Source organism: Lethenteron reissneri, chromosome 14 (genome assembly GCF_015708825.2).
Source record: "Lethenteron reissneri isolate LAM-NWPU_2019-01 chromosome 14, ASM1570882v1, whole genome shotgun sequence".
Taxonomy (NCBI): domain Eukaryota; kingdom Metazoa; phylum Chordata; class Hyperoartia; order Petromyzontiformes; family Petromyzontidae; genus Lethenteron; species Lethenteron reissneri.
In genome coordinates, this window is record NC_083792.1 from 1,475,449 (window position 1) to 1,499,419 (window position 23,971).

Here is a 23,971-nt window from a genome sequence, read left to right on the forward strand (position 1 = left end):
AATTTCAACATAAAAAAACAAATTCCGCGCGCCTCCGCCGACGGCCGTGCCCCCCCCACCACCCCCGCAGGTGCCGCGTTTCCCGCCATGCCCAGGCGCCCAGGCAGGTGGCGGACGTGTCGCTCGGCTCGTCTCCGTTGCTCGGCCGCGAATATCAAGGAGGGCACGAAAACCTCGTGTACTTTGCTTGAAAGAGAGTACAAATGAGTCACGGGAGGGGGGGGGGGACCCGATATCGCGGCGTCAACGCTCTCCCAGTGACGTCAATTCACCCAGCGTGGCAGCGCCTCGCGTGCGTCACAATCTCACTTATCGGCGCCCATCACGAGAGTTGTCCACAGCTGAGTGGGACCCCGTGCCTGCACTCGCTCGCCTGGTGATGATACTGACATTTCACTTGAAACATTCAGTCAGGTGACCACCCGCACCAGAGATTCAGCGAAGCTCTTTGTGTCAAAAAGCTCCACGTCAAGCGTAACGTCCTCGCCGGCGGACACGGGGCGGCGGTGGAAATTCCCCAATATGATGGCAGGTCCCGGCCTGTCAGTCGGAAAACTACCGCTGATGTTACACAGAATCAATTGTTTCTCTTCTCTCGGCCGTATTCCAGTGTGAAGGCGCAACCAGATCTACAGCTGACTGCACGTGGTCCATCGAGTACTTTGAGCCACGGTTCAGTGCTGTCTGAACGGCTGTTTCTAAATGTGCGTGAAGGCGCTGCCGCTGCTGATGTGGACTCCTCTTCTCCAATTGTTGCCCGTTGTCGTTTTGCAGTGGCACATGTCTGTGTCCCCCACCCCAGGGTCAACCTTGGCAAAAAGAACGACTGAGCTCAATGGGCCCTGCCCATGGGCGGGCACAAATGCAACTAAACATAAAGTGGTAATCATTTTATAGACCTCGAGGGATGATGGGCTAAGTCGACCTCGGACTGAGATTTGAATTCGTATATTTCTGATCGAGAGTCGAGTTTGACGCCTCTCGCCACAGTCACGTCGTTTTAAGCGCCGTCTACGGTCAAGCAACTGGCACGCTGCTCACGAGGGCTGTTTGACCATGCTTCGCTACACCGCTCAGCGTGGGATGGTGAAGGAGCGTGGAGTGCCAGGACCGGTTCGCATATGACTCGCTGCTGATGTTATCTGTCACTGGGAAGTGAACTCGGCTTGCTGGGTTCACGGCGCAGTGCGCTAACCACGCGTCGCTGCTCCTCCTCATATTGTTGTTATTATGATGTCACATTACAGTTGCTGTGCCCCATTTGCTCCTTCCTGCCTTTACACGAGGGCACCCAGTGGCTTTGTATTAAGACTTGCGGTGGGAGGCTGCTACAAGGTCGAGTTTGTAATACACGAGTCCTGCTGAGAAGCACTCGTCTGAGAGAATAGGTAGCGAGTGTCCTTCACATAACCGCCTCTACACAAAAAAACGAATACATTCAGTCACTGAATAACGAACGCCCGATTTACGAACATGTCAACGAGCTTCCATGAGATATTTTTAACCATCCGATTTGCGAACTATATTGTTCAGTGGAGTGATCATCCGCGAGTCCCATCATCCCGTTGGGAGTGAGTGTTTGCGCGTGCGTGTGTGTGGGGAGCGGTAGTGTAGCAGTCAGCGCGCTGCGCTACGAACCAGGCGACCCAGGTTCGATTCCCGGGCTATCCTTAGGTTGACCTGGTGCGGTGTGTAAACATCGCCGCTAGAGAGACAAAAGCGGCCGGGCGTGGTGTTGGCTACTCACCCTCTCGTGTGCCGTGCCGGCCTTCAGAGGTGCTCGCTAACAGCACTTGCCCCTAAAATATGTTACAGGCTATACGGGTGATCTTTGTCTTTTTTACGTGCGTGTGTGCGTGGGGAGCGGTTTGCTCGCTGCGCTGCGAAGCTGGCGACCCTGGTTCGATTCCCGCTCATGGCCAACACCAGTGACGATTATCTGAACCGGTCCTGGGGCTCCCCTAGGTCAACTCAGCCTCCAAGAGCATTTGGTGAGGTGTGTAAACATCGCCACGAGGGAGACAAAGGCGGCGGGGCGTGGTGTTGGCCACTCGCTAACAGCACTTGCCCCAACAGTCTGTTACAGGCTATACGAATATCTTTGTCTTTGTCTGTGTGCGTGACCCCGTGCCCTGCGTGTGTGCACCTATGGGGACTCGTTATGCCCCTTCCGACAAGCAAGCCAGCATCAGGTCTCAAGGTAAGTGAAAATAAACAGTTTATTTATTTTATGTTACTTTATTTTATGTTTTATTTCCTGTACAGTATTTGTTACAGTACAGTATTACATGTAAATGTACAATATTTATTCATATTTATGAGTGTAACAATACTTTCCTTGTTTTGTTGAGCCGTAACGCATGTTATAACACTGACCGCATGTGCATTCAATACGGTATACTGTTGTGTTCCGACCTACAAACCGTTCGGCTTACGAATAGGTCTCAGGAACGGAACCCGTTCGTAAGTCGGGGCGGTGCCCGTAGAAGCGTTTCTCACTCAAGATCGGCCACAACGGGCTTCTGGGAGTGCATTATTTCAGCAGCATTCATTCAGTACAGTCATACCTCGGTATACAAACAGCAAATGCGTCCTTGGAGCTTCCTTCGTATATTGAAACTTCGTACATTGAATAACGTCTGGCAGCACTATGAGGATTAGTTCCCAGCCTTCGTAACGTACCATTTCATACTATTGTAGAGGTGTAATTGCGCATGGCTACGAATGTTGAGGTGTGATTATGCATGGCCACGGATGGCCAACAAACACAAGGGGCGGGGTTACGGCCGTACACAAGGGTGGCGCTCGCACTGACGTCCGAATGTGCATCCCTCACGGGCCCCCCCTCGGGGGGAGTCCTATAAAAGGTGATGAGCTCGAGGGCTCGAGGTCGGGACTCAGCTTTAACCAGAGAAGACGGAAGACCTGCTAGTGTAGGCCCCAGAGCTCCCCTGGCTCGCTGTCCTTATAAGGGCCGACCAGGGCAAGCCGGTGGCGTGGCCCCGAGAGCCCAGACGAAGCTGGTCTGGTGACTCAGGGAGCCGGGATCCCAGCTTAACCAAGCTGGGACAGATAGCCTCCCCTAGTCCCGTAGTGGAGGAATTGGTATAGGTTAGAGGGGTTAGCTGTCGAGAAATCCCTGTAGCCAAGTGACCTGTAATAACTGTGTTGGTGTAATAAATAAGTGTGCCTCCGATCCTGTCGTCAAGCCTCCATATACTTACTACATCTGGTGTCAGAAGTAAAACGTCCAACGATGGACACACGAGGGACGACACGTACCAAGGAGTCGGAGATGGAAGACGCCGCGGCCGAATCAACACCAGAGATGGCCGGGGTCGGATCGGAGCAGCCGGGGCCGAGTACGCCCGCGCCGCTACAACAAGAGGGGGGGGATGCGTCGGCTGAAGGACTCCGGCTGGCCCACTCCCGCCTGGCGGAACTGCTCTACGCCGCGGCCGCCGCGTTGGAGGAGATCACGCGGCTGGGGGCTGGAGGGGCAGCGCGGGTCGACGACAGCAGCCGGCGCGCGGCGACGTTTCCCGCCACCCCGACGCGGCTCGCGGTTAAATTTCCCGCCATCACTACAGTGCGAGCGGACGGCGGGGCCGGCCCGCGTCACGTGACTGCTGAGCGCCAAGCACAAGCCGTGACATCATCAACACCGGCCAGCGCGTCAACATCAGAGCGACCGGCGATGCCATGCGCACAGCCCGTCCACACTGTGTCATCGGCGGGGAGCGACGGAGAGCGATCTGCAGCCACGGACGTCGCCTTACAGCAGCGTCTGCCGCCTCTGAAAGAATTCGTAGGCGCAGACGGAGACTGGGGCGGCTTCAAGAGGCGGTTCAACTGGACGGACGCCGAGGCTCTACGCGCGCTGCCGGCGATGCTGGACAACGACGCTCTGGCTACCCTCACCTCGGCGCCTAGGGAAAAGCGCGCCACTCTACACCTGGCGTTGCAGCTGCTGTCAGCCATCTATGGGCCGCCTTCGGACTGCAGGCAGCTGTTCCACGATCGGCATCGGGGCGCTAACGAATCGCCCCTGGCCTTCCGGACGGCTCTCCTGGCCCTGGCGAAGGCTGCTTTTCCAAGGATGGACGAGGAAGGAGTGGATGCCATGGTGGCTGAGAAGCTGCTGCTACTCGCTGATGAGCTGGACGTCAACGTCCTGGCTCAAGACGACGCGGAGATGTCGTCCCTGCTGATCGCGCGCCACATACACGGGGGCTTGCGGTCCCTACGTCGAAAGGCGGCAAAGGGAGCGGCCGGCCATGCCATGGCGGCCACCGCCCTCCCGTCGGAGGAGGTCTGCGGGGTGGAGCGGCGAGGGGAATGGAGATCGGCGGCGCCACAGGCTCGGAATGGACCGAGCCGCCAGGAGCAGCCCAGGACATCTGGGGCGCTCACACGCTGCTACAACTGTGGCCTGCAAGGCCACGTTGCGTCAGGATGCCGGGCTCCCCGTCAGCGCGGGGCGACACCTCGCCAGGACGCCACGCCGTCTCCTCCCAAGCTCCAGCAGAGAAATACGGCGAGTCGCGGCACCTCACACGTTTGGCCCACGCACACATCCGACACACACTCACGCGCTCAACTAAACAGGGCTCCAAATTCCCCGTCCGTCGCGCGCGATTGTTCTGTAATGCGGCGAGCGCTCCAACCAGGTAAGTGGTCGGAGCTCGCCCATCGTGTCGTTGCTGCGTCGGCGGGATCATCGGTTGTGGTCGGTCACATTGATGGGGTAGAGGTGCGGATTTTAATTGACACAGGGGCATCGGCGACCATTATATCTGATTTGATTTATAACATCCTTCCCGTTCAAAGTCGTCCCTTGCTCCCTGTTGACGTGCCATGCTATGCTGCTAACGGGGGCTCGCTGGGCATTATTGGGCAAATCCGCGCCACTATCTGCATCGGAGACATTAAATTATCCGGGCCTGTTTTGGTTTCCTCCTCACTCGCGGTTCCGTGCCAACCAGGGTCTGGTGACCACAAACCAGGATCTGGTGACCACCAACCAGGGTCTGGTGACCACCAACCAGGGCCTGGTGACCACCAACCAGGGTCTGGTGACCACCAACCAGGGCCTGGTGATCACCAACCAGGACCTGGTGACCACCAAACAGGACTGTGACCACCAACCAGGGCCTGGTGACCACCAACCAGGGCCTGGTGACCACCAACCAGGGTCTGGTGACCACCAACCAGGGCCTGGTGACCACCAACCAGGGTCTGGTGACCACCAACCAGGGCCTGGTGACCACCAACCAGGACCTGGTGACCACCAACCAGGGCCTGGTGACCACCAACCAGGACCTGGTGACCACCAACCAGGGTCTGGTGACCACCAACCAGGGTCTGGTGACCACCAACCAGGACCTGGTGACCACCAACCAGGGTCTGGTGACCACCAACCAGGGCCTGGTGACCACCAACCAGGACCTGGTGACCACCAACCAGGGTCTGGTGACCATCAACCAGGGCCTGGTGACCACCAACCAGGGCCTGGTGATCACCAACCAGGACCTGGTGACCACCAACCAGGGCCTGGTGACCACCAACCAGGGCCTAGTGACCACCAACCAGGGCCTGGTGACCACCAACCAGGACCTGGTGACCACCAACCAGGACCTGGTGATCACCAACCAGGACCTGGTGACCACCAACCAGGGTCTGGTGACCACCAACCAGGGCCTGGTGACCACCAACCAGGGCCTGGTGACCACCAACCAGGGCCTGGTGACCACCAACCAGGACCTGGTGACCACCAACCAGGGTCTGGTGACCACCAACCAGGACCTGGTGACCACCAACCAGGACCTGGTGACCACCAACCAGGACCTGGTGACCACCAACCAGGACCTGGTGACCACCAACCAGGACCTGGTGACCACCAACCAGGGCCTGGTGACCACCAACCAGGACCTGGTGATCACCAACCAGGACCTGGTGACCACCAACCAGGACCTGGTGACCACCAACCAGGGCCTGGTGACCACCAACCAGGACCTGGTGACCACCAACCAGGACCTGGTGATCACCAACCAGGACCTGGTGACCACCAACCAGGACCTGGTGATCACCAACCAGGGCCTGGTGACCACCAACCAGGACCTGGTGACCACCAACCAGGGTCTGGTGACCACCAACCAGGATCTGGTGACCACCAACCAGGGTCTGGTGACCACCAACCAGGGCCTGGTGACCACCAACCAGGGCCTGGTGACCACCAACCAGGGCCTGGTGACCACCAACCAGGACCTGGTGACCACCAACCAGGGTCTGGTGACCATCAACCAGGGACTGGTGACCACCAACCAGGGGCCTGGTGATCACCAACCAGGACCTGGTGACCACCAACCAGGGCCTGGTGACCACCAACCAGGGCCTGGTGACCACCAACCAGGGCCTGGTGATCACCAACCAGGGCCTGGTGACCATCAACCAGGGCTTGGCAACTGTTGTCAGCGTAGGGCCTTGCGAAGGTGTGGCCAGGAGATGGCAGTGGTCCTTGTGTAGTGTGAGGTTCATGTTTTTGGGGATCTCTGGATTCCTTCCACATTAAAGCCAACTCTCATCGCTGGACTCGACCAAACACCTCTAGAATAATCATGGCATTTATAACGCGCCAGATGTTGCAGACAAGTCAACCAATCAGAGGTGGGAAGTCAAGCGCAGGGCTCGAAAGCCTGACCCAACACAGATATAGAGGCCTTTAGATGTGTCTTGAAAATCAGAGGGCATTCGATGTTGTAGATGTGCAAAGGATATGGAGTTCAACACCAAGGGGCAACAGCAGAGAACCGACGTGAGGTTGTAACAGTGTAGTGTAGAGTATAGTAGTGTAGTGTATAGTGTGGTGTATAGTAGTGTAGCGTACAGTAATGCAATGTATAGTAGTATAGTGACGTGAGGCTGTAACAGTATAGTGTAGTGTATAGTGTAGTATATAGTAGTGTCGTGTATAGTATATTGCAATGTAGTGTAGTGTATAGTGACATGAGGCTGTAACACTTCGAGACCATGAGCGTCAGTGCAAGGCGAGAGTAGCGAGGTGAGAGTGCAGTAGCACTCTCCTGGGAGGGGTCTTGAGACCCGGGCCTTTCTTGTGTGAATGACATCAGAAATTACTTCCATTCACCTTCATTATGGGCTCGGAGAGGTCGTCAACGTGGACAGTTCGAGACACGTGGATCTGTGGCGTCGTGCTCCATATGGCCCAGATTTTGGGCCCACGCTCTCCACCGGCCACACGCTCCCTCGAGTGACGGAGAGCCACAATGCCCCACTCTCGCCTGACCGTAATCACGATTGACTGTCGTAGAACAAAGTTGTAGTTTTTACTTTATTCACATCATCAGGCATCGTTTCTCATTAAGACGAATATAAGTAGAGTCATGCGAATTCATTATTGCGGGTTAAAGGCCACTCATCTGCTGTATCGTCTTACTGTATCATTATCACGTCATCTTAAGCTAGTGGTTGTAATTCCACATTGCTGTGTTAGGGGGCAATGACGCTGGTGGTGATGAGCAGTGGTGTATCGGTTCGTGCGCTGTGCTACAAACCCGGCGACCTGAGTTCGACTCCAGCTCACGGCCGACACTGGTGACGAGTTTACGTTTTGTGCCCTGATTTGGGTGCATTTGGTATTTCCATTAAAGTAAAGTACAGCCCGATCCATTTATAGATACCCCACAGATTGCTCACGGCCCTCTGACTTCCCTCTCAACAGCTGATTGAATATCGTGGCAGCGATGGCTCCGAGATAACGCACACAGAGGAGATAATTAATTAACGAGTTTAATGAGTTGTATTGAAACTTGTGGGATAACATGTAGAAGCTTCAAAATATAATGACATTTCCTCCATAATGTGTCCATATTGTTTCGACCACTCGGGATATGAATGACGTGCCTCGCTGCTGTGGTTAGTGGCCAGCAGCAGCAGCCTGCTGGCCAAGGACCCACGGTCTCAATGAACACGTCTCGGCTGTTTCGCGTTATCTGGTGGCAGGAGGCTCCCCACGCAAATGACACGGGACTCCTTTGTCTTTGCCTCGACGCGTCTCCTCGCCTCGTCTGGCGCGGCGAGACGAGGCGAGACCCAACTCAACCGGCTTTCGCCTGATCCCGCCCGACCCCCCTCCGCGCCGAGGCGATTTTGTCGGTGCCCGGTGGGTGACCCCTGCTCTGGAAGCTTCCAGTGCCCTGCGATGTGTTTTGTCTGCAGCGTCGCCTTGTTTTGTCGCCTCACGTGACCTGACAGAATATTAAGTGAAAACGAAACTATTTATATTTTTCTTTGTTTTTTTTTCGGTAAAGTCACGTATAAAAATAAAATAATAAATTAAATAATAGCATACGACGTTTCGATTGCAACACAAGCAATCATCATCAGGTATAATGAAATAGCGACATAGAATATAACCAGAAAACTATAGACAGACATATAAGCAGACAGATATCACCAAGATACATAGAGAGAGCAACCCAGGTACAGAGAGAGGTGATCGTCTCTGTGGGGTGGCCTTAATAGACAGAGGGGGGCGGAGGCAGAGAGAGGGAGGGGGTAGGGAAAACATTTACATGTCAATGAGTACGAAGGGAGGGGAGTAAGGTAAGCAGGCTTAGAGGGAGACAGAACACACTAAATTAAATAACCTAGCAAAGTATCGAAATGTTATGTAAAACGACACAGAGAGTCGGTATTTATATTTTACCGGGTAAGGCCCCAACCCAGCTGTGTGGCTCTTTTTTTCAGAAGCGACCTGGCCATCACGAATGATAGGGCAACGAAGTGGCTTATCATCACCATGTGGACATTTATAGCAGCCAGATACTCTAAACGCGTGATGTTCATTCGAAATGTGGAGGGACAAACCAGAGGACCCGGAGAAAAATCCACGCGACCACGGAGAGAGAGAGACACGCAAACTCCAAATATACAGCAGGCGTCAGGGTTGGGATCGAACTCACAGCCTCCTGGAAACCAGGCGAGGTAGTAAACATCTCGCCACCACGGACAGACAGACTCGTTAAACACCCATCGTCTCGAACATCGAACCTCCGCACTCATCGTGAGCAGATGGGAAACAACATCACGGGATTCTACAACTACCAAAGCAGCTGACTCACACAAACGCCCTTTCTGTACCCGGGCAAGCCTCGCTGCGTCTCTGAACTTCTCGTCAGGATGGCCCCGGGTTGGGCGTGTGTCACCAATCACACGAATGAGTGTTTGGCGTGTAACGAATGAAACTGGAGAAAGCCCGAAGTGCCGCAGTCAGTAACAAAGATGGCTTCAAGAATCCGTGGTTGTGGGCCCCATCTCCTTGGCCACCTCACAGCTCAATCTCACAACGTCCGCTATTCCCACTCTCCCATGAAGCACAGGAGGAGCTGAGCCCTCGCGAGTCCGTGCCGTGCCAAACACAGCGACACTATTCTGGGCCAAACCGGCCTCTTCATTTTCCGCCGTCCCGTTCGTGAGTCTCATCTCGCAACCTCCGATCCTCCTTAGAAGTCGTCTCCTCCCCCGCCCCTCCCCCTTGACAAGTGCCAAGTCTCTCGAACCGTGCACGTGGAACGTCGTTTCTCTGTCGCGGCTCCACTCGCCTGGAATTCACTCCCTCCTCTTCTCTCACTGGAATTCACTCCCTCCTCTTCTCTCCATGGAATTCACTCCCTCCTCCTCCATCACTGGAATTCACTCCCTCCTCCTATATCACTGGAATTCACTCCCTCTTATATCACTGGAATACACTCCCTCCTCTTCTCCTACCACTCTGCACATAGGCGTCAGTGTTATCACTCCTGTCCGAATATCAAGACGATTCTCCCGTGCCGCCAAATGTCCTCTTCAGTTCAATGTGAAAGCGTTACCCATTGTAACAATTAATGATTTGGGTGTGTGACAGGGCAGAGCTGTGGTGAGACTACCAACTGCTAACCAGCGGAGGTTTGGCAATGGTATGCCCCTCAAGATCGAATAGATCATTGCAATACACGGTTGTGATAAAAAAAATAGATTTTAACTATTTTGGTGAATGTAGCGACCCCTAGTGGCAGTGCGGGTTGGAATAAAGATTGTTATAGAGAACAGGCAATCGGCAAGACAATTGTAGTGGGTCCCGGCTGCCAACAAACCCCCATGGAACATCAACAAACCATGTGTAATAAAACACTTCCAAGGCGATGCTTGTTCGAGTGCTTCTTTTATTAACGGAAGTACAGCACGGCTTCGCTCCTTCCCCCTCCAGTATGTCCCTCTTTCCAATCCCGTGGACGATGCGTCCACTCTCCTGGCCTAGCCGCTGGCTGACGGCACGCTGGAAGCGGAGGTGAGCTCCGAGGGAGGATCCGCCACGTGGCCCGTGGCGAGGAGGAGATGAGCAGTGACGCGGTCCGGAACCCAGGCTCCCCACACCGACCCTGAGTCCTTCCCCGATGCCCCTTATATCCTACTCGGAGGAGCTAAGCTCCGCCTCTGGCCACGCCCCCTCGTGGAACTGTCCCAATAGTTCCCGAACCTCTCTCAGCAACCCCGCCCGTCCTCTCTGGCCAAAATCTTATCCCCCCTTAGGATTGGATGCTGATTACATCATGGTGCCTGTACCCTTTACCCTCTGGCACCCCCTGGATGGTGCTCTCTCATTACACATGTAACCACGTGTGCCTCTTTAAAAAAACGATAACAACAACAAACCGAGTGGTCCCACATAAATACCCCAACGCACCTGTACAAAATGTACACTATATACACACATATTGTTGCACGCCCACCCGCATGACACACCCAATGACAACGCGGCTAACCGTCGGCATGACAAGGGCGAGAATAAACCCCGAACAGATGACCAGTCGGACGCAAGGTAAGTGTGCGGTGTGGAGGCCGTGAGAATGTGGGTAAGTTCAGGAAAATGTTTTCGATTTTGAGCGAGTCCGCGTGGCTGGTCCATCTGGAGCGGCGGAGGGTTGCGGTGGCGGGTCTGCAGGGCCCCGAGCAACCTGGTGGCTCTCTGGTTGGGCGGACGAATGCTCGCCATCACTCTCTCAGCCCCCGTGTAGTGCGGACGAAGTGTGCAGTGCGACAAAGGGTTTAAGACGCGACGGGTGAACGTAAACGTACCAGCGGCGCCTACAATACTGAATCTGGACACATTGCAGCCAGACGACCCGGATGATCTCTACGGGGCTCTTTTAAGGTTTGATAAGTTTTGGCGATGTCGCCAAAGGTACCTGGGGGAAATGGAGCCAAGCCCTGTCCCCCTTTACCCACTGATGACCAGACGTACGAAGGACCCGAAGGCGTTCATTGGCCAGTTGGCGCGACTCCGAGTTATGTTTAGCAGCCTCCCGCACATCGACCAACTTTTGGACATTGAAACGTATGTGGTCGGCGATTTTAGACTTAAAGGCAGGCAGCTTGACATGCAATTGGACCTTTACCAGGGGGTTAATCTCCCTGCCATACATTAGGTAAAATGGCAAAAAACCAGTCGCCGCGTGAGAGTGCCATCCTGTACGCAGCCAGGCACCTGGGAATCAAGCAGGTCCCAATCGTCCTGCAACTCGCACAACTGGTGGCTCGACATTTGCGGGTGATATGGTGAGGTACGAATTTTATGCATGCCCAGCAGATTGCACATGTCCCGCAACAAGGTAGACGAGAAATTCTTCCCTTGATCAGTCAGCAGCTGTTTGGGAGCACCCTTGTCCAGGACATAGCCCTGAAGAAAGGCCTCCATGATGGGTGCAACCGATTGGTTGGGGAGTGGCCAGGCCATAGGCCATCGAGTGAAGTATTCTACCCCAACCAACAGGTACTTGTTACCCCAGGGAGTGGCAGGAAATGGCCCCAAAATGTCCAGCGCGACAAGTTCATTGACACTGGACACACGAATGGACTGCAACGGCGGGCAGGACGGTCTAGCGGGAGGTTTTCGGCGTGCGCACTCGGTGCAGTCTTGGAGTAAGTCGGCTACATCCCTTGCCATACCTGGCCAGAAGAAGTCCAGCTGGAGCATGGCAAGTGTTTTATGTACTCCCAAATGCAGGAGGCGCTCGCGAGCAGCCCAACCGCCTTTCACCGTAGGAAAGTGGGCACCATTAATTTGTATTTTTGTGAGCAGCTGTCCCATCTCATGAGGAGGCCGTCTCGTATGGTGAAGGAAACAGGACCCCCATGACCTCTATCCCCGCGAGACTCACCGGCGCAACGGCGCAATTTAAAAAGGGAAGCGTCTTCCACCTGAAGACGCCCCCAATCAGCCAAACTCAGGCCCAACAATGTGCCTTGCGTGACCGATGCATCGGACACCCCAGTGGAATTGATCCCAGCATCGGCCGCAGCAGCGAGAGATGAAGGCGAGCCATCAACTGGTAGCCTGCAATGCCCCGAACCGAGGAAGCACGCGCACCTCCCGGCAGTCGGCAATCGCGACAATGCGTCAGCGTTGGCATGTCGGACACCCTTGCTATAGGTAACCGTGAACGTGTAGTCCTGAAGGACCTCGAGCCAGCGGGATAGTTGACCGGATGGCTGATCAACTCGTAACGCGTATTGAAGTGCCGCGTGGTCCGAACGCACTGTGAAATGTCTACAGTACAGGTGAAATGAGTGGTCTCCGACACGGTAAATAATATAAGTTGTTTATTCAATAAAAGCTCAGTACAGCCACACGTCTCCGTCTCTTTCTTCTTGCGGCATCCACTCTTCATGTAGCTACGCTTCCCCACGCCACTCACCCGCTCTCCAACGCACCGCCGGATGACGGTGCTCTAAGGAGCGGCTGGGCGGCTGGAGGACGAGCCGCCATGTGGTTGATGGAGGTGGCGGGGCAGCAGCGGTGGGGCTCCTCTTCAGTCTTCGACACCGACCCCTTCACATCGCTCCATGTCCCCTTATATCCCCCTACCCAGGCCTAAGCCCCGCCTCTGGCCACGCCCCTTCTGGAACCTTCCTGAATGTTCCTGAAGCCTCCCTGGTGGAACCGCCTCTCACTTTCACCCAGATATAAACCCCACTATGGATAAGTATGGTTGTAGAATAAAATACATGCCCCATGAATAATCCAGGCGATGGCGCTCTCATTACATCACCCCCCCCCCCGTATATATTTTTTTAGCCGTCCCGGCTAAGGAAGGGCAACACAACAGAATGCCATCAGCTGCATAACACAACACAACGAGAGAAGAAAATTATGAAAAAATGTAGGACTCCCCCCAACACAACAACAACGCCGCGGACAAAGCACACAATCCGAATAAAATAATGGTTTAAGAAAATAGCAACGATTTAGAGCGTGCCCTCATAGCTGGTCCGTCCGCTAGCGGCGAGACAGGAACACCGACTGGTGGGGGTAGTGGTCCAACAATAGGCGGTCCCACCAGAACTCCCGCCGATGGGCATGGGGAATTAGCGACATCCTCCGGACTCGCCGCCACCTTAAGTGGCGCTGTGAACGGCAAAGAAACAGGCTGCGGAAGATCACTCTTGACAGGGATGACAGGTCTGTTGGGAATGTCAAGCACCGGAATTGAATTCCGGGATTGGGAAATGACGATGGCGGCACAGGAGCAACGAACGGTTTTAATCGCGATGGGTGAACAAACCAAACCCGGCAACCGTGATGAACATGAACACACTGAGGGCGCAAAACCTTCACAATCATCACAGGGCCATGCCAGGGCCGGTGAAGTTTAGCAGATGCATCAACTGGCACCTGTGGGCAATGAAGCCACGCAGCATCCCCAACCGACCATGGCATGTCCCCCTTCGACCAACGTGCGCAACGCTCATTCTGAGCCTGAGTCTTTGAGATATTCACCCTGTCATTGGGGAGCTTAAGGGCTCTATGATGTCATTGGAGAGCTTCATGACACTATGATGTCATTGGGGAGCTTCATTACACTATGATGTCATTGGGGAGCTTCATGGCTCTATGATGTCATTGGGGAGCTTCATGGCTCTATGATGTCAATTGGGGAGCTTCAGGGCTCTATGATGTCATTGGGGAGCTTCATGACACTATGATGTCAATGGGGAGCTTCAGGGCTCTATGATGTCAATGGGAGCTTCATGACACTATGGTGTCAATGGGAACTTCAGGGTTTTATGATGTCATTGGGGAGCTTCAGGGCTCTATGATGTCATTGGGGAGCTTCAGGGCTCTATGATGTCAATGGGGAGCTTCAGGGCTCTATGATGTCATTGGGGAGCTTCAGGGCTCTATGATGTCAATGGGGAGCTTCAGGGCTCTATGATGTCAATGGGGAGCTTCATGACACTATGATGTCATTGGGGAGCTTCATGACACTAGGATGTCGATTGGGAGCTTCATGGCTCTATGATGTCAATGGAGAGCTTCATGGCTCTATGATGTCATTGGGGAACTTCATGGCTCTATGATGTCATCGGGGAGCTTCAGGGCTCTGTGATGTCAATTGGGGAGCTTCATGGCTCTATGAAGTCAATGGGGAGCTTCAGTCAGACCACTTGACGTGACGCAAACGTTCTTGGCAACCCATGGAAAATGCCTACAATCTATTTAAGTGACCCTTCAGTAATGTCCCCACGACTCAGGTCCACACGTATAGCCAGGCGTTCGGCTCTCTCTATGATTGTCTGCAATGCAGCATTCTGGAGCGATGGAGAGTTGGTGGATTGAACCACTCTTGTAAAACTCTCTTCCCGTGGGCGTCGAGGTGTCGCGCCACCTGGCTCCCCAGGAGAATGCGGTACAGTAACAAAGATTGGACTCCAATTGTTTCATCTATATGGGATAGAGCGTTTCCCCCTCGCACATGTCGGCTTTATTTAATTGCTCTGGTTTTCTTCCATATCTTAAACATTGATAACACCTTAATATATAGAGGACCACGGAACTCGGGGCAATTGTCGGTGCTGGCTGACTGCGTGACTGCCTTCCTGCTTGTCTCAGTCATCCTCTCTCTTTCTCTCTCTCAGCGAAAGTGAGCGGATACTGTGGGGCAGTGTGCTACAAGTCGAAGATGTTATTCTTATAAGTAGTTCCTGATGTTTGTGCTAGGTCGTAACTTACGACGTCTCCGTAGCCTCTTCGGTGAAACCATCACAGACGCGGTGAGAGAAAAACTCCATGGCACCCTGGTGAGAGACGCGATGCCCATGGAACACTGCGAGGAGCGGAGATTAACAAAATCTTCAAACTCCTCCAATTGGACGGCGTAAACCTGAATGTTTTGCATTGTATTGTCCAGCTGTCAGATTCTGAACATTGGCCTTCATCCAGCAATTTGAATCGCTGTGCCTCTAAAGGTTTAGATTTGCCATCGACCTAATGGCCCAATCCAAGTCGTGTAAGTAATTAAATATTGTTGCTTTCCAGAAATCACCTCGGTATGAGCAACATCTATGCCTAGCACAAGCCAGCTGACCCAAGAAGCCCGGAGTTGAACTTGACTCGGCGCTAACCAATGGGCGTCGGCGCACCGCAGAGCCGCTAAATTGACACCACTCAGTCGCTCGCACTCGTGTCGTATCAGACAGATTAAAACAAACTTCAGTCCATAGCTCCATATAAACATATTGTAACACACACATTTATATAGTCGTTCGGCCTATTGGCCTTCTAGACTTATAGTAACTGCCAGCATTTGTTCCCGCAAAAAAAACGTTCAGTCAATTTCAAGTGCCAGGCTTGATAAATAAATACTACCGGGTTTGTTGTTCAAGATGTTATTTGGTGCTGAGAGGGCCCCTGTCGGCACAGCAAAACGTTACGAAATTATTCACAAGTCCGATTTTTTATAAAACTTAGGATGCGCTATTGGGAAGATCACCCTGGGTAATACAACGAATAACTCACCCTATGTTTTGTCTCTCAACGAAAAATATACTGTATCTGTAGGGCAGCACGGTGGCGAGATGTTAACTACCTCGCCTGGGATGCAGGAGGGCCTGGGTTCGATCCCGACCCTGACATCCGCTGTATATTTGGAGTTTGTGTGGATTTTCTCTCTGAGTCCTCCGGGTTTCCCCTCCACATTTAGAAACGTGCGTTTAGAGTATTTGGCTGCAATAAATGTCCACATGACCAGCCACTTCGTCGAGCTATCATTTGTGATAGCCAGGTCGCCTATGAAAAAGAGCTATATAGCTCCGTGGGCCTTATCTGGTAAAATAAATAATAGTTTGTAGTTTTCTATTGGCCTTCTAGATGTATTCTTCACCAGCAACATGTGTCAAAGCCATGCAAACCTTCACCATCTTCTCCGGAACTCCATCGCTCTTCACTGTGCTCCATCCACGTGGATTCCCGATGCACGATGTCGAAAGGTGGACGTCTTGAGGTCAATGTCGGTCACGAGCACCGGCTCCTAGGGTACAGAGGGCACAGAAGAGACTTCTCCTAGCACGCACAATACTTCCCTTAGCACGCACAAGACTTCTCAGCCAGTCGTCGCAGCGCTTTTATCCATTCGCAGCATGATTTCCCCCAGAGAAATCCTGCCCGTTCAGATCTCGACGTCTGATCTACTGTCTCCCTTCATTGTGCTCAACAAAATTCATGACAATCTTGATTGGAAGCTTTTGTGACTGCAGGAATCCATACTCTTTGGTTCTTTCGGTAAAGTCACCTACGTGGGCAGTGGCAACACGTTAACTCCAGTCTCAGTGCATGCTTAGATCGGTTGTGGGATTTCAAATTCATCCCTCCCTCTCCTATCCGAGATTGCAAAATGACCGAGAGTTGTTCAATGATCACTTCCCCGGATTTTAGCGACCCTTCATGGAGCGTATCGGCAGCTCCAAGCATTGCCATTGTGAAGTTATCCTTGGTGACCTCTGCTTTGGTTGCATCATCTGTACTCGTATTGATAACTGGAACATGGATATTTGTCCAAAGCCGGAGCTAGTTGTTGGTAGTGGGCAGTTCAATATTAATTCAAAATGTTCATCCCATCGTTTAGCAACTTCTTAATCTCTACAAGAATAGGTTTTACCCTTTCTGGCAATAAAACTGTTTGTTAAGATGTTAAAACACCAAATAGAAACCTTTTGCAAGGAATCATGTTACTGCATTAACCACATACACTTGTGGCGAACATGCAAACTGATTGGTCCACACCAGAGACAGCTTCCTTTACAGCCTCGTTTCAAAGTGTTAGACCAGAGGACGCCAAAAGGCGAGCAGCACAAAGGCAATGCACTGTTTGCATGTTCGTCACAAGTATATGTGGTTAATGCAGACATGAGTCCTGTTTGGTGTTTTAACATCTTGATACAAATTGTTAATTGCCAGAAAGGGTAAAACCTATTCTTATATTTCGATAGTAGCAAGGGAGGTCCTATGATGTAGCTTCTTCATCCCTCCCAATCATCTGCCCATTAACACCACTGATGGATGGATTTGGAGAGTATCCTCTGTCAGACAGCTCCTGAATTCCCTTTAATACTTTCAGTCTCTTGTTACTGCAGCTTCAACGGCTTTGTCCACCAGTCAGTGATCTTCTATCACTGCAAGGGGTACAGAGGGCACAGAAGAGAAATAATTGCCTTTTTGATTTGTGGACTGGATACGTGAACTTCACGTATCATTATAATAGTCAATGTTTTATTGTTCATGTTCATTAATTGTTCGTGTACATTTTAATTGGCTTTAAATATTCATGATGTTTGGGTCAGATCGCTATATGAGTAAAATGTGTCATGAACTCTCCTCCACCTGACAGGGCCACTTGATGAAGGTGTCACGTGGTGAACCAACGTTACCAATCTATCGCTGCTGCTTGAGCACCATCGGGCGTTGTTGCTGGAGAGCAGTCTGGACAACATTTAACCCAATTGGGCACGGACGTTACCCTGGCACGGCAGTTAAAACCAGTATCGTCCGGACATCTGAAAACATCTTCCCAGTCTTGGGCTTTAGGTGTGGTTTTAAATTGGCCAATGAAAGTATGATTTTGAAAATGAATGGGTGGATGTCGATCCCTCGCGTGGTCCCCGGGCGGTGGCGTGAGCGAGGAGGAGCGCTCCAGGTGCCCCCTGTTCCCTCATTGGCCGCCCACACCGACTCTCACCACCCCCACGTGGACCCGCAGCCCAGCTAACACGGGGGGGGGGAGGGGGGTCAGGGTGCCCTGGTCAGCGGCAGTTAACAGCAATGAGTAGAGACCCCGTGGCGTATTGCTCACACGCGGCTGTGTCGCAGCATCGTCCCCTCCTCACCCGAGCCGTGTGGTGGCTGCTGATTGCTAGTCCCGCGCTGTGGAGAGGCAGTGACAGCGAGGGGTTGGTGGGTTACCGCACGCTGATGTTGTTGTGAAACTCCCCTTCTACCCGTGGGCGCCGAGGAGGTGCCCGTACCCTGGCTCGCCAGGAGAAGGCGATTACAGCAGCAAGTGGATTTTCTACGGGTGTTCCGGTTTCCTTCCACTTGTACAATAAACACAACCCATCAGTAATTGGCTGAACACATCTTGATAAAATAAAACCTCAAAAACGAACTTCTGAAAAGAGTCGTACGACTTATGGTTACACGACTTGTACAAACATACATAATAAAAATAACTCTTTTATTTTACCAGGTAAAGCCCACTGAACGATGTAGCTCTTTTTTCAGAAGCTACCTGGCCACAAATAATAGCTCAACGAAGTGGCTGATCATGTGGACATTTATTGCAGCCAAATACTCTAAACGCACGTTTCTAAATGTGGAGGGAAAACCCGGAGGACCCGGAATAAAATCCACGCGACCACGGAGAGAGACACGTAAACTCCAAATATAAAACAGGCGTCAGGGTCGGGATCGAAGCCAGGACCTCCTGCATTCAGGCGAGGAAGTTAACATCTCATAGCCACCGTGGCAAATGAAGCGAGATAACGAGTGGTCCTAGGTGAGTATGAAAGTCTCGAGACGCTGATGATGATTGACCAAGAGCATCGCACCCCATGGAGGGCGCGTGACCACGAACAGGGCCAGCACCACGGGGCAACCACCACGGTGACCACCACCACGGTGACCACCGCTACGGGACCACCGCCGATGACCACCACTACGGGACCACCACTACGGTGACCACCACTACGGGGCCACCACTACGGGACCACCACCACGGGGCCACTGCGCCCGCCGCTCTCGGCCGTCAGGTTCCTCGTCCCGCGCGGAGCCACGCGGGGGCGCTCGCTCACGGTCTCCAGGGGCGAGTAGAGCGCCTCTCACACCCCCCACGACTCCCAAAGCCCACCACCCCACACCCCCCACGACTCCCCAATCTCACCACCCCACCCCCACGACTCCCCAAGCTCACCACCCCACACCCCCACGACTCCCCAAGCTCACCACCCCACACCCCCACGACTCACCAAGCTCACCACCCCACACCCCCACGACTCCCCAAGCTCACCACCCCACACCCACGACTCCCCAAGCTCACCACCCCACACCCCCCACGACTCCCCAAGCTCACCACCCCACACCCCACGACTCCCCAAGCTCACCACCCCCACCCCCACGACTCCCCAAGCTCACCACCCCCACGACTCACCAAGCTCACCACCCCACACCCCCACGACTCCCCAAGCTCACCACCCCACACCCACGACCCACCAAGCTCACCACCCCACACCCCCACGACTCCCCAAGCTCACCACCCCACACCCCCACGACTCACTAAGCTCACCACCCCACACCCCACGACTCACTAGAGCTCACACCCCACACCACGACTCACTAAGCTCACCACCCCACACCCCACGACTCACTAAGCTCACCACTCCACCCCCCACGACTCCACTAAGCTCACCACCCCACACCCCCACGACTCCCAAGCTCACCACCCCACACCCCCACGACTCCCCAAGCTCACACCCCACACCCCACGACCCACCAAGCTCACCACCCCACACCCCACGACTCCCCAAGCTCACCACCCCCCACACCCCACGGACTCCCCAAGCTCACCACCCCACACCCCCCACGACTCCCCAAGCTCACCACCCCACACCCCCACGACTCCCCAAGCTCACCACCCCACACCCCACGGCTCCCCAAGTTCACCACCCCACACCCCCACGACTCACCAAGCTCACCACCCACCCCCCACGACTCCCCAAGCTCACCACCCCCACACCCCCACGACCCACCAAGCTCACCACCCACACCCCCCACGACTCCCCAAGCTCACCACCCCACACCCCCACGACTCACTAAGCTCACCACCCCACACCCCCACGACTCCCCAAGCTCACCACCCCACACCCCCACGACTCACCAAGCTCACCACCCCATACCTCCACGACTCGCCATTGCTAACCACTCCACACCCCCACCCCCTACTAACTACAGCCAACTCCACCCCCACATTAACCATAACTAACAACCCCCCGCCCGCTCCCACTCCTATTAACCACAGCTAACCCCACCCCCCACATTAACCAGACCTAACCCCCCACCCCTACTAACTATAGCTGACCTCCCGACTAACACTAAATACCCCCCACTCCAAAACATATCTGACCCCCCGCCCGCCAATAGCTCTGTCCACTATCCAACCCCTCCCACCTACACCTTATCCACCCCCACCTAACCCCCCCCCCCCCACCACTAACCCGAGATAACCCCCACCGCGTCCTCACCGCGGCGCACGCTCGGACCACCACCACGACCGCAGCGTTAATCCGCTCGCTCCTCGCCCCGCGAGGCAAAAACAAAACAAAGTGACGCATCCGCTCACCCGCCCGCCCGCCCGCACCACGTTGCGCTGGTGCTTGCGTGCGCGTGTGTGCGTCCCTACCGCCACACACACGCACAGACGCACACGCACGCACAGACACACACACACACACGCGCACACAGACACATATATAAATGGCACGAGCGAAGTTCCAGCGGTCCACTCTCCATCCATCCACCCACGTGGAGCACCATCAGCATCATCGCCATCATCAGCATCATCGCCATCATCACCATCATCACCATCATCGTCGTCGTCGGGGTGGGTCCAGGACAGCGGCAAGTCAAGGTGGGCGGATCACCTGTGGCGGACGACCGCCGCTCCTCCTCCTTCAGGCAGCAAGTCGCGGGCCTGGCCGTGTAATCCTCAAGACGCTCGAAGGCGTCGAAGGCACGGGGCACCGTGGGTCTGGTGGCGCGCAGGCCCCTCAGCCATCCCCGCGGCGGCAGCGGCCACAGCGGCGCCACCGCCACCGCCATGCTGCTGCTGCTGCTGCCGCCCGTGGCGGCGCTCGGCAAGGTGCTGCAGGTGAGGCGGCTGGCCGAGTGGCTCTGCGTTCTGCCGCGATTTCTCCTCTCGGCGCTCATGCTCTTTCTGCTCGACGTGCCCTGCGTGCGCCGATTTGTGCTCGAACGAATGCAAAAGTCGTCGTCGTTACCGGGCGACACAGCAACCGCAATAGCGACAACAGCAGCAGCAGCAGCGGCGCCGCCTTCAAAATCATTTCCCTCTGTGGAGTCGTCCTCCAGTGCACTGCTGTCACCAGGTGACGGCTGTGGCGGTGACGGCAGCAGCAGCAGCGAGGAAGCAGCGCCCCACGGCCAAGTGAGCATCGACATTCCTCACAGCGACGAAGGTGCGGCAGGTGCGAGTGTCGCTGATGAAGGAGCAAGACAGCAGCAGCAGCAGGAGGAGGAGGACCCCCCGCTGCGCATCTCCGCCACGGAGCGGACTTTCACGTGCCCCGCGCTGCGCGCCGTGTGGCGCGGCCACCTGATGAACGCGGGCCGCGAGGCGAGGCTGGGCGGCCCGGCTCCCAACTCGCCCGTCGTCGCCGTGCCCCGATCGCCGACGCGGCTGCCGCAACGGCGTCGACACCGGCAGCGACCACCTCCTCGACTTCTCCCGCGACCCGCGCCGCCCGCTCGTCGTGTGCTTCGGCAGCGGCAGTTGACCGCCGTTCGTGGCGCGGCTGGGCGCGCTGTCCCGCCTGGCGGCTCGCTGGGCGGCCGTGGCCGACGTGCTGGTGGTGTACACGAGGGAGGCGCACCCCTCGGACGGGTGGCGGACCGGGGACGCGCTGCTGCAGGTCCCGCAGCACCGCACGCTGTGCGAGCGGCTGGCCGCGGCCAAGCAGCTGTCCCCGCTGCTCGCGCCGCCGTGCGCCCTGGTCGCCGACGGCATGGGGGACGCGTGCGCGCGCCTACGGGGCCGCGTTCCACCGCCTCTTCGTGCTGCACCGCGGCCGCGTCGTCTACCAGGGCAGCCGCGACCCCACGGGGGGCCGGCTGGCCGACGTGCGCAGGTGGCTCGAGGTGTTCCAGGGCGGCCAGGGGCGGGAGGGGGAGGAGGAGGAGAGGGGAGCGGGTGAGACTCTGCTCCTGCCGCCCGCGAGCGCGTAAAAGTTCCGTGCTCGCGTCAGCATCAATCATCAATCCGTGTTGCCTCCCTCGTAATTAGCGCGCGGATTTGTCAAAGTGACGGACACGAAACTTTACGAGCCGCATCGTAACCGTGACAAATGGCTCTAACCATCATCATCACCACTATCATGGCATTGTCATCGCATGAGCATCATCATCGCCGTCGTCAGTAGAGAAGTAGCAGGAGCGCCGTTATCTTTGTTTTAAAAGTGGCAGAGTTGCTCAGGGAGGGCATTCATAATGGCGGCGTCGGAGCACTGCGCCGGTCCCGCGAGACTCTGGGTTCGAATCGGGGCCTCAGCCGCCTGCGAATGAACCGGGATCCCGAGGGGCAGTGGAGCGAGCGGGCGAGCTGGAGTCGTCGGCCCGCTCGCCGGTGACCGCCAGCAGCTGCAGCTGACGCGTCACGAACTCTCCGTCTCCCCCCCCCCCCGCGCCCCCCCCCCCCCGTCTCTCAAGAGAGCCACGCGGATAGTCGCAGCTAGGCGATCGGTGGCCTTTAATCTCACAAGGTCGTGCACTACTCGCTGTGCGAGTTCCCCGCTGAAGTGAATCCCTTCGTCTCTTGGCTTCACGTCGGCACAGCGCAGCAGCGGCGTGATGGGAGGGACGTCGCCGCTCTCAGTATTGACGCTGTGCACGAGTCGCTGTTATCGCTCTGTCTCCACAGCGGCTGTTCCTCTCTCGGGACGCGTTCTCTGCGCTGCCTCTTGCGCCGTGGTAGTATGTGTGTGTGCGTGTGTGTGTGTGCGTGTGTTTGTGCGTGCGTGCGCGCGTGCGCGTGCGTGTGTGTGTGCGCGTGTGTGCGTGTGAGCGTGCGCGAGCGTGTGTGCACCCGTTGCGGTGTGCATACGTCGGCACTTTAGAGACAAAGGCGGCCGGGCGTGGCGCTAACTGCGACAACCCCCTCGTGTGCTGTGCCGGCGTTAATAGGCACTCGCTAACAGCACTTGCCCACACGCTCCCCACGGCGACACGGGGAGTCGTGTTGCGAGGCGCGCGGTGAGCTGTGAGCCCTGGCGAGTATTGACGGGACGCACGTTGATGAGCCCTGGCGAGGTATTCCACTCGTCCATAGCACCCGAGGTGGCACAACTTTAGCGCTTCCAGTTTTACTTACGTGGCCAATACCGGTGATCTTTTGATAACCTAATTGCAATGAGTGGGTTATTAAATAATTAACTCACATCAGCCGCATGAATACATCACTAGGGCAAGAGTGTTCGCTGCCTTAGGTATTGCCAGTGTCTGCTCTGGCTCGGGAACTATTCCAAGAGGACAATTTAAAATATTAAGGAATCAACTCTATAAGAGTCCAACATAATCTCGGCACAATTGCATCGTCAGCGACCGCTCTCATTCCGCGTTCCGCCTCCCGTCAAAGGCCACGCAAATTAAACCCCTACGCCCCTGCGGCGCAGCACGTTCATCGTTTGCAAGCGATGAGATTGGATCCAATTTGTAGAACGCATTTACATCGATTTCGCATCTCAATTGGCTTACCACCAATAATGATCAGCCATAGTGGTCTCATGTATGGGATTTGGTGTAGGATGGTCCCTTGAAGGGTACATGAGTGTGATTCATGAATGACTCTGATGA

At 55.2% G+C, this 23,971-nt stretch overlaps 1 pseudogene; it reads left to right on the forward strand.

The window, feature by feature from the left end:
- The first annotated feature begins 21,055 nt into the window (after nucleotides 1–21,055).
- Nucleotides 21,056–23,971, forward strand: part of LOC133342160 (uncharacterized) — a 3,937-nt pseudogene continuing 1,021 nt past the window's right edge.